This window comes from Carcharodon carcharias, chromosome 12 (assembly GCF_017639515.1).
Source record: "Carcharodon carcharias isolate sCarCar2 chromosome 12, sCarCar2.pri, whole genome shotgun sequence".
Taxonomy (NCBI): Eukaryota; Metazoa; Chordata; class Chondrichthyes; order Lamniformes; family Lamnidae; genus Carcharodon; species Carcharodon carcharias.
The window spans coordinates 117140360-117154904 of NC_054478.1; the positions used below are offsets into that span (position 1 = coordinate 117140360).

The 14545-nt window shown below is 52.0% G+C and overlaps 1 non-coding gene across 1 annotated transcript; it reads right to left on the minus strand.

Moving 5' to 3' along the window:
• Window positions 1-583: 583 nt before the first annotated feature.
• Window positions 584-749, minus strand: LOC121285382. Its single transcript, XR_005944666.1, has one exon. It is a non-coding gene; the product is annotated as a U1 spliceosomal RNA (small nuclear RNA).
• Window positions 750-14545: the final 13796 nt, after the last annotated feature.

The following is a 14545-nucleotide window of genomic DNA, read 5'->3' on the forward strand; positions in this document are numbered from 1 at the left end:
GCGGCTATTTCTAACGCTGCTGCTGTATTTCTGTGGCTGTTCCTGCTGCTGCTGTATTTCTGTGGCTGTTCCTGCTGCTGCTGTATTCCTGTGGCTGTTCCTGCTGCTGCTATATTCCTGTAGCTGTTCCTGCTGCTGCTTTATTTCTGTGGCTCTCCATGATGCTGTTGTATTCCTGTGGCTGTTCCTCCTGCTGCTGCCTATCTGTGGCTATTCCTGCTGCTGCTGTATTCCTGTGGCTGTTCCAGCTGCTGCTGTATTCCTGTGGCTTTTCCTGCTGTTGCTGTATTCCTGTGACTGTTCGTGCTGCTGTGAAATTTCTGTCACCATTCCTGCTGCTGCTGTTCTCCTGCAGTTGTTCCTGCTGCTGTGGGATTTCCTCCTTGTCCTCCACTGGAGCAAGAAGACGGCTACCAACAATGCTGCTGCTGCTGCAATTACATCCTCCCACTGTAGCACTGGGTCTTGTAAAGCCTAGCAAGGCCTCAAGAGCCGAGGAGTGGGAGTTCGAGGAGAGCTAAGGGTAGAGGACTTCACTACAGCCCGAGGGGAAGGATTTCCACTGTGCCGGTGGTTGGTGCCTGGGGAAGAGTAAAGACTGTTTCCACTGCTTAGTTGTATGCAGGGGGAGGAAGGAAGACCTAAGGAGGGAGGGCTGCAGGTGTTAGCATATCCCAAGTGCAATAGGTGAGCCTCATCCAGGGAGAAGCACCTTCGTGATCATGATGTCTCCGCTGCCAGTTAAGTATATGCCCAGGCTCTGCTTTCTGATTGGTCTCAGCTGTAGATCATTACTGCTGAGCTCTGTGCTTTTGCTGTGGTTGTGCTAATTTCTGGATTTGGCTGTGAATGTAATTGTTCCTGCTCTCGTGGGATTTCCTGTCGCTGTTTCTGCTGCTGTGGAATTCCCTGTGGCTGTCCCTGCTGTTGTGGGATTTCCTGTGCCTGTTCCTGCTTCTGCTATATTCATGTAGCCGTTCCTGCTGCTGTGGGATTTCCTGTGGCTGTTCCTGCTCCAGCTATATTCTTGTCGCTGTTTCTGCTGCTGCTATAATCCTATGGCCATTCCTGTTGCTGCTGTATTCCTGTCACTGTTCCTGCTAATGTATTCCTGTTGGTGTTCCTGCTGCTGCTGTCTTCGTGTGCCTGTTCCTGCTGCTGCTGTATTCCTTTCACTGTTCCTGCTGCTGCTGTCGCATTCCTGTGGCTGTTCCTGCTGCTGCTGTAGTCCTGTGGCTGTTCCCACTGCTTCTGTACTCCTGTGACTGTTCTTGCTGCTATTTTATTCATGTGGCTGTTCCAGCTGCTGCTGTATTCTTCTGGCAGTTCCAGTTGCTGCTGTATTCCTGTGGCTGTTATGCTGCTGCTGTATTTCTGTGGCTATTCCTGCTGCTGCTGTATTCCTGGGCTGTTCCTACTGCTGTGGGATTCCTGTCGCTGTTCCTGCTGCTGCTATATTCCTGTAGCTGTTCCTGCTGCTCTGCTGTATTCCTGTGGCTGTTCCTGCTGCTGCTGCATTCCTGTGTCTGTTCCTGCTGCTGCTGTATTCCTATGGCTGTTCTTGCTGCTGCTGCATTCCTGTTGCTGTTCGTGCTGCTGCTGTATTCCTGTGGCTCTATCTGCTGCTGCTGCGGCATATCTGTGGCTGTTCCTACTGCTGCTGCATTCCTGTGGCTGTTCCTGCTGCTGCTGTAGTCCTGTGGCTGTTCCCACTGCTTCTGTACTCCTGTGACTGTTCTTGCTGCTATTTTATTCCTGTGGCTGTTCCTGCTGCTGCTGTATTCTTCTGGCAGTTCCAGTTGCTGCTGTATTCCTGTGGCTGTTATGCTGCTGCTGTATTTCTGTGGCTATTCCTGCTGCTGCTGCATATCTGTGGATGTTCCTGCTGTGCTGTATTCCTGTGGCTATTCCTGCTACTGCTGCTATATTCCTGTGGCTGTTCCTGCTGCTGGTGTGACATATCTTTGGCTGTTCCTTCTGCTGCTGTATTTGTGTTTCTGTTCCTGCTGCTGCTGTATTCCTGTGGCTGTTCCTGCTGCCAGTGCGGCATATCTGTGGCTGTTCCTGCTGCTGCATTCCTGTTGCTGTTCCTGCTGCTGCTATATTCCTGTAGCTGTTCCTGCTGATGCTTTATTTCTGTGTCTCTCCATGATGCTGTTGTATTCCTGTGGCTGTTCCTGCTGCTGCTGCCTATCTGTGGCTATTCCTGCTGCTGCTGTATCCCTGTGGCTGTCATGCTGCTGCTGTATTCCTGTGGCTGTTCCTGCTGCTGGATATCTGTGGCTGTTCCTGCTGCTGCAGTAGTCCTGTGGCTGCTCCTGCTGCTGCTGTATTCATGTGGCTGTTCCTGCTGCTGCTGTAAACCTGTGGCTGTTCCCACTGCTGCTGTTTTCCTGTCGCTATTCCTGCTGCTGTTATATTCCTGCGGCTATTTCTAACGCTGCTGCTGTATTTCTGTGGCTGTTCCTGCTGCTGCTGTATTTCTGTGGCTGTTCCTGCTGCTGCTGTATTCCTGTGGCTGTTCCTGCTGCTGCTATATTCCTGTAGCTGTTCCTGCTGCTGCTTTATTTCTGTGGCTCTCCATGATGCTGTTGTATTCCTGTGGCTGTTCCTCCTGCTGCTGCCTATCTGTGGCTATTCCTGCTGCTGCTGTATTCCTGTGGCTGTTCCAGCTGCTGCTGTATTCCTGTGGCTTTTCCTGCTGCTGCTGCATATCTGTGGATATTCCTGCTGCTGCTGTATTCCTGTGGCTGTTCCTGCTACTGCTGCTATATTCCTGTGGCTGTTCCTGCTGCTGGTGCTACATATCTTAGGCTGTTCCTCCTGCTGCTGTATTTGTGTTGCTGTTCCTGCTGCTGCTGTATTCCTGTGGCTGTTCCTGCTGCCAGTGCGGCATATCTGTGGCTGTTCCTGCTGCTGCATTCCTGTTGCTGTTCCTGCTGCTGCTGTATTCCTGTGGCTTTCTACCTGTTGCTGTATTCCCTTGGCTGTTCCTCCTGCTGCTGTAATCCTGTGGCTGTTCCTGCTGCTGCTGTATTCCTGTGGCTGTTCCTGCTGTTGCAATATTCCTGTAGCTGTTCCTGCTGCTGCTTTATTTCTGTGGCTCTCCATGATGCTGTTGTATTCCTGTGGCTGTTCCTGCTGCTGCTGCCTATCTGTCGCTACTCCTGCTGCTGCTGTATCCCTGTGGCTGTTCATGCTGCTGCTGTATTCCTGTGGCTGTTCCTGCTGCTGGATATCTGTGGCTGTTCCTGCTGCTGCAGTATTCCTGTGGCTGCTCCTGCTGCTGCTGTATTCCTGTGGCTGTTCCTGCTGCTGCTGTAGTCCTGTGGCTGTTCCCACTGCTACTTTTTTCCTGTCGCAATTCCTGCTGCTGTTATATTCCTGCGGCTATTTCTAACGCTGCTGCTGTATTTCTGTGGCTGTTCCTGCTGCTACTGCACATCTGTGGCTATTCCTGCTGCTGCTGTGTTCCTGTGGCTGTTCATGCTGCTGCTGTATTCCTGTTGCTGTTCCTGCTGCTGCTGTATTCCTGTGGCTGTTCCTGCTACTGCTGCTATATTCCTGTGGCTGTTCCTGCTGCTGGTGCTACATATCTTAGGCTGTTCCTCCTGCTGCTGTATTTGTTTCTGTGGCTGATCCTGCTGCTGCTGCATATCTGTGGCTGTTCCTGCTGCTGCTCTATTCCTACGACTATTCCTGCTGCTTCTGCTGTGTTCCTGTAGCTGTTCCTGCTGCTGCTGCATATCTGTGTCTGTTGCTGCTGCTGCTGTATTCCTGTCACTGTTCCTGCTGCTGCTGTTTTCCTGAGGCTTTTCGTGCTGCTGTGGGATTCCTGTGGCTGTCACCACTGTTGTGGTATGTCCTGAGGCTATTCCTGCTGCTGATCTATTCTTGTCTCTGTTCCTGCTGCTGTATTCCTGTTGGTGTTACTGCTGCTGCTGTATTCATGTGGCTCTTCCTGCTGCTGCTGCAATCATGTGGCTGTTCTTGTTGTTGTGGGATTTCCTGTGCCTATTCCTGCTGCTGTATTCGTGTGCCTATTCCTGCTGCTGCTGTAATGTTTTCACAATCCCTGCTGCTGTCGCATTCCTGTGGATGCTCCTGCTGCTGTTCTAGTCCTGTGACTGTACCCACTGCTGCTGTTTACCTGTCGCTATTGCTGCTGCTGTTGTATTCCTTTGCCTGTTTCTGCTGCTGCTGCTCTATTTCTGTGGCTTTTCCTGCTGCTGCTGCATATCTGTGGCTATTCCTACTTCTACTGCATTCCTGTGGCTGTTCCTGCTGCTGCTGCTTATCTGTGGCTGTTCCTGCTGCTGCTGTATTCCTGTGGCTGTCCCTGCTGCTGCTGCTTATTTGTGGCTGTTCCTGCTGTTGCTGTATTCCTGTTGCTCTTCCTCCTGCTGCTGCATATCGGTGGCTGTTCCTGCTGCTGCTGTATTCCTGTGCCTGTTCCTGCTGCTGATGTATTCCTGTGGCTTTTCTTGCTGCAGTTATATTCCTGTGTCTGTACCTGCTGCTGCTGCTGTATTCCTGTGGCTGTTCCTGCTGCTGCTGTATTCCTGTGGCTGTTCCTTCTGATGCTGCATATCTCTGGTTGTTCCTGCTGCGGCTATATTCCTGTAGCTGTTCCACATGTTGCTGTATTCCCTTGGCTGTTCCTCCGGCTGCTGTAATCCTGTGGCTCCTCCTGCTGCTGCTGCTGTATTCCTGTGGCTCTTCCTGCTGCTGCTGCATATCTGTGGCTGTTCCTGCTGCTGCTGTATTCCTGTGGCTGTTCCTGCTGCTGCTGTTTTCTTGTGGCTGTTCCTGCTGCTGCTGTATTCCTGTGGATGTTCTTGCTGCTGCTTTACTTCTTTGGCTCTCCATGCTGCTGTTGTATTCCTCTGGCTGTTCCTGCTGCTGCTGCATATCTGTGGCTGTTCTGGCTACTACTGTATACCTCTGACTAATTTTGCTGCTTCTGCTGTATTCCTGTGGCTGTTCCTGCTGATGCTGCATATTTGTGGCTGTTCCTGCTCCTGCTGTTTTTCTGTGGCTGCTCCTGCTGCTGTATTCCTGTGGCTGTTCTGACTGCAGCTGCTGCATATCTGTGGCTGTTCCTGCTACTGCTGTATACCTGTGGCTGTTCCTGCTGCTTCTGCTGTAATCCTGTGTCTCTTCCTGCGGCTGCTGCATTTCTGTGGCTGTTCCTGCTGCTGCTGTATTCCTGTGGCTGTTCCTGATGCTGCTGTATTTCTGTGGCTGCTCCAGCTTCAGCTGTATTCCTGTGGCTGTTCCTGCTGCTGCTGTATTCCTGTGGCTGTTGCTGCTGCTGATGTATTCCTGTGGTTGTTCCTGCTGCTGCTGTATTTCTGTGGCTTTCCCGGCTGCTGTTATGTTCCCATGGCTGTTCCTGCTGCTGCTGCATATCTGTGGCTGTTCCTGTTGCTGCTGTATTCCTATGACTATTCCTGCTGCTTCTGCTGTATTCCTGTAGCTGTTCCTGCTGCTGCTGTTTTCCTGTCGATGTTCCTGCTGCTGCTGTTTTCCTGTGGATCTTCCTGCTGCCAGTGCTGCATATCTGTGTCTGTTGCTGCTGCTGCTGCATTCCTGTCACTGTTCCTGCTGCTGCTAATTTCCTGAGGCTGTTCGTTCTGCTGTGGGATTCCTGTGGCTGTCACCACTGTTGTGGGAATTCCTGTGGCTAATCCTGCTGCTGATCTATTCTTGTCTCTGTTCCTGCTGCTGTATTCCTGTTGGTGTTCCTGCTGCTGCTGCATTCCTGTGGCTGTTCTTGTTGTTGTGGGATTTCCTGTGCCTGTTCCTGCTGCTGCTCTAATGTTTTCACAATTCCTGCTGCTGCTGTCACATTCCTCTGGTTGCTCCTGCTGCTGTTCTAGTCCTGTGGCTGTTCCCACGGCTGCTGTTTTCATGTCGCAATTCCTGCTGCTGTTTTATTCCTGTGGCTGTTTCTGCTGCTGCTGCTCTATATCTGTGGCTGTTCCTGCTGCTGCTGCATATCTGAGGCTATTCCTACTGCTACTGCATTCCTGTGGCTGTTCCTGCTGCTGCTGCTTATCTGTGGCTGTTCCTGCTGCTGCTGTATTCCTGTGGCTGTTCCTGCTGCTGCTGCTTATTTGTGGCTGTTCCTGCTGCTGCTGTATTATTGTGGCTGTTCATGCTGCTGGATATCTGTGGCTGTTCCTGCTGCTGCAGTATTCCTGTGGCTGCTCCTGCTGCTACTGTATTCCTCTGGCTGTTCCTGCTGCTGATGTATTCCAGTCGCTGTTCCTGCTGCTGCTGCTGTATTCCTGTGAATGTTCCTGCTGCTGCTTCATATCTGTGGCTGTTCCTGCTGCTGCTGTATTCCTGTGGCTGTTCCTGCTGCTGCTGCATATCTGTGGCTGTTTCTGCCGCTGTGTGATTTCTGTCGCTGTTCCTGCTGCTGCTGTATTCCCTTGGCTGTTCCTGCTGCTGTTGTAATCCTGCGGCTGTTCCTGCTGCTGCTGCATTCCTGTGGCTTTTCGTGCTGTTGCTGTATTCCTGTGGCTGTTCCTGCTGCTGCTGTATTCCTGTGCCTGTTCCTGCTGCTGTTGTATTCCTGTGGCTTTTCTTGCTGCACTTAAATTCCTGTGTCTGTACCTGCTGCTGCTGCTGTATTCCTGTGGCTGTTCCTGCTGCTGCTGTATTCCTGTGGCTGTTCCTTCTGATGCTGCATATCTCTGATTGTTCCTGCTGCGGCTATATTCCTGTAGCTGTTACACATGTTGCTGTATTCCCTTGGCTGTTCCTCCTGCTGCTGTAATCCTGTGGCTCTTCCTGCTGCTGCTGCTGTATTCCTGTGGCTCTTCCTGCTGCTGCTGCATATCTGTGGCTGTTCCTGCTGCTGCTGTATTCCTGTGGCTGTTCCTGCTGCTGCTGTTTTCTTGTGGCTGTTCCTGCTGCTGCTGTATTCCTGTGGATGTTCCTGCTGCTGCTTTACTTCTTTGGCTCTCCATGCTGCTGTTGTATTCCTCTGGCTGTTCCTGCTGCTGCTGCATATCTTTGGCTGTTCCTGCTACTACTGTATACCTCTGACTGATTTTGCTGCTTCTGCTGTATTCCTGTGGCTGTTCCTGCTGATGCTGCATATTTGTGGCTGTTCCTGCTCCTGCTGTTTTTCTGTGGCTGTTCCTGCTGCTGTATTCCTGTGGCTGTTCTGACTGCAGCTGCTGTATACCTGTGGCTGTTCCTGCTGCTTCCGCTGTAATCCTGAGTCTCTTCCTGCGGCTGCTGCATTTCTGTGGCTGTTCCTGCTGCTGCTGTATTCCTGTGGCTGTTCCTGATGCTGCTGTATTTCTGTGGCTGCTCCAGCTTCAGCTGTATTCCTGTGGCTGTTCCTGCTGCTGCTGTATTCCTGTGGCTGTTCCTGCTGCTGATGTATTCCTGTGGTTGTTCCTGCTGCTGCTGTATTTCTGTGGTTCTCCCTGCTGCTGTTGTGTTCCCGTGGCTGTTCCTGCTGCTGCTGCATATCTGTGGCTGTTCCTGATGCTGCTGTATTCCTATGACTATTCCTGCTGCTTCTGCTGTATTCCTGTAGCTGTTCCTGCTGCTGCTGCATATTTGTGGCTGTTCCTGGTACTGCAGTATTCCTGTAACTGTTCCTGCTGCTCTTTTCCTGTGTCTGTTCCGACTGCTGCTGCTGCATATATGTGGCTGTTCCTGCTGCTGCTGAATTTCTGTGGCTATTCTTGCTAATGCTGTATTCCTGTGGCAGTTCCGCCTGCCGCTGTATTCCTGTGGCTGTTCCTTCCGCTGGGCATCTGTGGCTGTTTCTGCTGCTGCTGTATTCCTGTCACTGTTCCTGCTGCTGCTGTATTCCTGTCGATGTTCCTGCTGCTGCTGCTGCTGCATTCCTGTGTCTGTTCCTGCTGCTGGTGCTGCATATCTTTGGCTGTTCCTGCTGCTGCTGTATTCCTGTCGCTGTTCCTGCTGCTGCTATTTTCCTGTGGATCTTCCTGCTGCCGGTGCGGCATATCTGTGTCTGTTGCTGCTGCTGCTGTATTCCTGTCACTGTTCCTGCTGCTGCTATTATCCTGAGGCTGTTTGTTCTGCTGTGGGATTCCTGTGGCTGTCACCACTGTTGTGGGATTTCCTGTGGCTAATCCTGCTGCTGATCTATTCTTGTCTCTGTTCCTGCTGCTGTATTCCTGTTGGTGTTCCTGCTGCTGCTGTTTCATGTGGCTCTTCCTGCTGCTGCTGCATTCCTGTGGCTGTTCTTGTTGTTGTGGGATTTCCTGTGCCTGTCCTGCTGCTGCTCTAATGTTTTCACAATTCCTGCTGCTGCTGTCACATTCCTCTGGTTGCTCCTGCTGATGTTCTAGTCCTGTGGCTGTTCCCACGGCTGCTGTTTTCATGTCGCAATTCCTGCTGCTGTTTTATTCCTGTGGCTGTTCATGCTGCTGCTGTATTCCTGTGGCTGTTCCTGCTCCTGCTGTATTCCTGTGGCTGTTCCTGCTGCTGGATATCTGTGGATCTTTCTGCAGCTGTGTGATTTCTGTCGCTGTTCCAGCTGCTGCTATATTCCTGTTGCTGTTGCTGCTGCTGCGGTATTCCCTTGGCTGTTCCTGCTGCTGTTGTAATCCTGCGGCTGTTCCTGCTCCAGCTGTATTCCTGTGGCTGTTCCTGGTGCTGCTGTATTCCTGTGGCTGTTCCTTCTGATGCTACATATCTCTGGCTGTTCCTGCTGCGGCGATATTCCGGTAGTGCTCCACCTGTTGCTGCATTCCCCTGGCTGTTCCTCCTACTGCTGTAATCCTGTGGCTCTTACTGCTGCTGCTGCTGTATTCCTGAGGCTCTTCCTGTGGCTGCTGCATTTCCGTGGCTGTTCTTGCTCCTGCTGTATTCCTTTGGCTGTTCCTGCTGCTGCTGTATTCCTGTGGTTGCTCCTGCTGCTGCTGCATTCCTGTCACTGTTCCTGCTGCTGCTGTATTCCTGTGGCTGTTCCTGCTGCTGCTGTATTCCTGTGGCTGTTCCTGCTGCAGCTGTATCTCTGTGGCGCTCCCTGCTGCTGTTGTGTTTCTGTGGCTGATCCTGCTGCTGCTGCATATCTGTGGCTGTTCCTGCTGCTGCTCTATTCCTACGACTATTCCTGCTGCTTCTGCTGTGTTCCTGTAGCTGTTCCTGCTGCTGCTGCATATCTGTGTCTGTTGCTGCTGCTGCTGTATTCCTGTCACTGTTCCTGCTGCTGCTGTTTTCCTGAGGCTTTTCGTGCTGCTGTGGGATTCCTGTGGCTGTCACCACTGTTGTGGTATGTCCTGAGGCTATTCCTGCTGCTGATCTATTCTTGTCTCTGTTCCTGCTGCTGTATTCCTGTTGGTGTTACTGCTGCTGCTGTATTCATGTGGCTCTTCCTGCTGCTGCTGCAATCATGTGGCTGTTCTTGTTGTTGTGGGATTTCCTGTGCCTATTCCTGCTGCTGTATTCGTGTGCCTATTCCTGCTGCTGCTGTAATGTTTTCACAATCCCTGCTGCTGTCGCATTCCTGTGGATGCTCCTGCTGCTGTTCTAGTCCTGTGACTGTACCCACTGCTGCTGTTTACCTGTCGCTATTGCTGCTGCTGTTGTATTCCTTTGCCTGTTTCTGCTGCTGCTGCTCTATTTCTGTGGCTTTTCCTGCTGCTGCTGCATATCTGTGGCTATTCCTACTTCTACTGCATTCCTGTGGCTGTTCCTGCTGCTGCTGCTTATCTGTGGCTGTTCCTGCTGCTGCTGTATTCCTGTGGCTGTCCCTGCTGCTGCTGCTTATTTGTGGCTGTTCCTGCTGCTGCTGTATTCCTGTGGCTGTTCCTGCTGCTGGATATCTGTGGCTGTTCCTGCTGCTGCAGTATTCCTGCGGCTGCTCCTGCTGCAATTTAATTCCTCTGGCTGTTCCTGCTGCTGTTTTATTCCAGTCGCTGTTCCTGCTGCTGCTGCTGTATTCCAGTGACTGTTCCTGCTGCTGCTGCATATCTGTGGCTGTTTCTGCTGCTGTGTGATTTCTGTCGCTGTTCCTGCTGCTGCTGTATACCCTTGGCTGTTCCTGCTGCTGTTGTAATCCTGCGGCTGTTCCTGCTGCTGCTGTATTCCTGTGGCTGTTCCTGCTGCTGCTGTATTCCTGTGGCTGTTCCTGCTGCTGCTGTATTCCTGTGCCTGTTCCTGCTGCTCTTGTATTCCTGTGGCTTTTCTTGCTGCAGTTATATTCCTGTGTCTGTACCTGCTGCTGCTGCTGTATTCCTGTGGCTGTTCCTGCTGTTGCTGTATTCCTGTTGCTCTTCCTCCTGCTGCTGCATATCGGTGGCTGTTCCTGCTGCTGCTGTATTCCTGTGTCTGTTCCTGCTGCTGCTGCGTATCTGTGGCTGTTTCTGCCGCTGTGTGATTCCTGTCGCTGTTCCTGCTGCTGCTGTATTCCCTTGGCTGTTCCTGCTGCTGTTGTAATCCTGCGGCTGTTCCTGCTGCTGCTGTATTCCTGTGGCTCTTCCTGCTGCTGCTGTATTCCTGTGGCTGTTCCTGCTGCTGCTGTATTCCTGTGCCTGTTCCTGCTGCTGATGTATTCCTGTGGCTTTTCTTGCTGCAGTTATATTCCTGTGTCTGTACCTGCTGCTGCTGCTGTATTCCTGTGGCTGTTCCTGCTGCTGCTGTATTCCTGTGGCTGTTCCTTCTGATGCTGCATATCTCTGGTTGTTCCTGCTGCGGCTATATTCCTGTAGCTGTTCCACATGTTGCTGTATTCCCTTGGCTGTTCCTCCGGCTGCTGTAATCCTGTGGCTCCTCCTGCTGCTGCTGCTGTATTCCTGTGGCTCTTCCTGCTGCTGCTGCATATCTGTGGCTGTTCCTGCTGCTGCTGTATTCCTGTGGCTGTTCCTGCTGCTGCTGTTTTCTTGTGGCTGTTCCTGCTGCTGCTGTATTCCTGTGGATGTTCTTGCTGCTGCTTTACTTCTTTGGCTCTCCATGCTGCTGTTGTATTCCTCTGGCTGTTCCTGCTGCTGCTGCATATCTGTGGCTGTTCTGGCTACTACTGTATACCTCTGACTAATTTTGCTGCTTCTGCTGTATTCCTGTGGCTGTTCCTGCTGATGCTGCATATTTGTGGCTGTTCCTGCTCCTGCTGTTTTTCTGTGGCTGCTCCTGCTGCTGTATTCCTGTGGCTGTTCTGACTGCAGCTGCTGCATATCTGTGGCTGTTCCTGCTACTGCTGTATACCTGTGGCTGTTCCTGCTGCTTCTGCTGTAATCCTGTGTCTCTTCCTGCGGCTGCTGTATTCCTGTGGCTGTTCCTGCTGATGCTGCATATTTGTGGCTGTTCCTGCTCCTGCTGTTTTTCTGTGGCTGTTCCTGCTGCTGTATTCCTGTGGCTGTTCTGACTGCAGCTGCTGTATACCTGTGGCTGTTCCTGCTGCTTCCGCTGTAATCCTGAGTCTCTTCCTGCGGCTGCTGCATTTCTGTGGCTGTTCCTGCTGCTGCTGTATTCCTGTGGCTGTTCCTGATGCTGCTGTATTTCTGTGGCTGCTCCAGCTTCAGCTGTATTCCTGTGGCTGTTCCTGCTGCTGCTGTATTCCTGTGGCTGTTCCTGCTGCTGATGTATTCCTGTGGTTGTTCCTGCTGCTGCTGTATTTCTGTGGTTCTCCCTGCTGCTGTTGTGTTCCCGTGGCTGTTCCTGCTGCTGCTGCATATCTGCGGCTGTTCCTGATGCTGCTGTATTCCTATGACTATTCCTGCTGCTTCTGCTGTATTCCTGTAGCTGTTCCTGCTGCTGCTGCATATTTGTGGCTGTTCCTGGTACTGCAGTATTCCTGTAACTGTTCCTGCTGCTCTTTTCCTGTGTCTGTTCCGACTGCTGCTGCTGCATATATGTGGCTGTTCCTGCTGCTGCTGAATTTCTGTGGCTATTCTTGCTAATGCTGTATTCCTGTGGCAGTTCCGCCTGCCGCTGTATTCCTGTGGCTGTTCCTTCCGCTGGGCATCTGTGGCTGTTTCTGCTGCTGCTGTATTCCTGTCACTGTTCCTGCTGCTGCTGTATTCCTGTCGATGTTCCTGCTGCTGCTGCTGCTGCATTCCTGTGTCTGTTCCTGCTGCTGGTGCTGCATATCTTTGGCTGTTCCTGCTGCTGCTGTATTCCTGTCGCTGTTCCTGCTGCTGCTATTTTCCTGTGGATCTTCCTGCTGCCGGTGCGGCATATCTGTGTCTGTTGCTGCTGCTGCTGTATTCCTGTCACTGTTCCTGCTGCTGCTATTATCCTGAGGCTGTTTGTTCTGCTGTGGGATTCCTGTGGCTGTCACCACTGTTGTGGGATTTCCTGTGGCTAATCCTGCTGCTGATCTATTCTTGTCTCTGTTCCTGCTGCTGTATTCCTGTTGGTGTTCCTGCTGCTGCTGTTTCATGTGGCTCTTCCTGCTGCTGCTGCATTCCTGTGGCTGTTCTTGTTGTTGTGGGATTTCCTGTGCCTGTCCTGCTGCTGCTCTAATGTTTTCACAATTCCTGCTGCTGCTGTCACATTCCTCTGGTTGCTCCTGCTGATGTTCTAGTCCTGTGGCTGTTCCCACGGCTGCTGTTTTCATGTCGCAATTCCTGCTGCTGTTTTATTCCTGTGGCTGTTCATGCTGCTGCTGTATTCCTGTGGCTGTTCCTGCTCCTGCTGTATTCCTGTGGCTGTTCCTGCTGCTGGATATCTGTGGATCTTTCTGCAGCTGTGTGATTTCTGTCGCTGTTCCAGCTGCTGCTATATTCCTGTTGCTGTTGCTGCTGCTGCGGTATTCCCTTGGCTGTTCCTGCTGCTGTTGTAATCCTGCGGCTGTTCCTGCTCCAGCTGTATTCCTGTGGCTGTTCCTGGTGCTGCTGTATTCCTGTGGCTGTTCCTTCTGATGCTACATATCTCTGGCTGTTCCTGCTGCGGCGATATTCCGGTAGTGCTCCACCTGTTGCTGCATTCCCCTGGCTGTTCCTCCTACTGCTGTAATCCTGTGGCTCTTACTGCTGCTGCTGCTGTATTCCTGAGGCTCTTCCTGTGGCTGCTGCATTTCCGTGGCTGTTCTTGCTCCTGCTGTATTCCTTTGGCTGTTCCTGCTGCTGCTGTATTCCTGTGGTTGCTCCTGCTGCTGCTGCATTCCTGTCACTGTTCCTGCTGCTGCTGTATTCCTGTGGCTGTTCCTGCTGCTGCTGTATTCCTGTGGCTGTTCCTGCTGCAGCTGTATCTCTGTGGCGCTCCCTGCTGCTGTTGTGTTTCTGTGGCTGATCCTGCTGCTGCTGCATATCTGTGGCTGTTCCTGCTGCTGCTCTATTCCTACGACTATTCCTGCTGCTTCTGCTGTGTTCCTGTAGCTGTTCCTGCTGCTGCTGCATATCTGTGTCTGTTGCTGCTGCTGCTGTATTCCTGTCACTGTTCCTGCTGCTGCTGTTTTCCTGAGGCTTTTCGTGCTGCTGTGGGATTCCTGTGGCTGTCACCACTGTTGTGGTATGTCCTGAGGCTATTCCTGCTGCTGATCTATTCTTGTCTCTGTTCCTGCTGCTGTATTCCTGTTGGTGTTACTGCTGCTGCTGTATTCATGTGGCTCTTCCTGCTGCTGCTGCAATCATGTGGCTGTTCTTGTTGTTGTGGGATTTCCTGTGCCTATTCCTGCTGCTGTATTCGTGTGCCTATTCCTGCTGCTGCTGTAATGTTTTCACAATCCCTGCTGCTGTCGCATTCCTGTGGATGCTCCTGCTGCTGTTCTAGTCCTGTGACTGTACCCACTGCTGCTGTTTACCTGTCGCTATTGCTGCTGCTGTTGTATTCCTTTGCCTGTTTCTGCTGCTGCTGCTCTATTTCTGTGGCTTTTCCTGCTGCTGCTGCATATCTGTGGCTATTCCTACTTCTACTGCATTCCTGTGGCTGTTCCTGCTGCTGCTGCTTATCTGTGGCTGTTCCTGCTGCTGCTGTATTCCTGTGGCTGTCCCTGCTGCTGCTGCTTATTTGTGGCTGTTCCTGCTGCTGCTGTATTCCTGTGGCTGTTCCTGCTGCTGGATATCTGTGGCTGTTCCTGCTGCTGCAGTATTCCTGCGGCTGCTCCTGCTGCAATTTAATTCCTCTGGCTGTTCCTGCTGCTGTTTTATTCCAGTCGCTGTTCCTGCTGCTGCTGCTGTATTCCAGTGACTGTTCCTGCTGCTGCTGCATATCTGTGGCTGTTTCTGCTGCTGTGTGATTTCTGTCGCTGTTCCTGCTGCTGCTGTATACCCTTGGCTGTTCCTGCTGCTGTTGTAATCCTGCGGCTGTTCCTGCTGCTGCTGTATTCCTGTGGCTGTTCCTGCTGCTGCTGTATTCCTGTGGCTGTTCCTGCTGCTGCTGTATTCCTGTGCCTGTTCCTGCTGCTCTTGTATTCCTGTGGCTTTTCTTGCTGCAGTTATATTCCTGTGTCTGTACCTGCTGCTGCTGCTGTATTCCTGTGGCTGTTCCTGCTGTTGCTGTATTCCTGTTGCTCTTCCTCCTGCTGCTGCATATCGGTGGCTGTTCCTGCTGCTGCTGTATTCCTGTGTCTGTTCCTGCTGCTGCTGCGTATCTGTGGCTGTTTCTG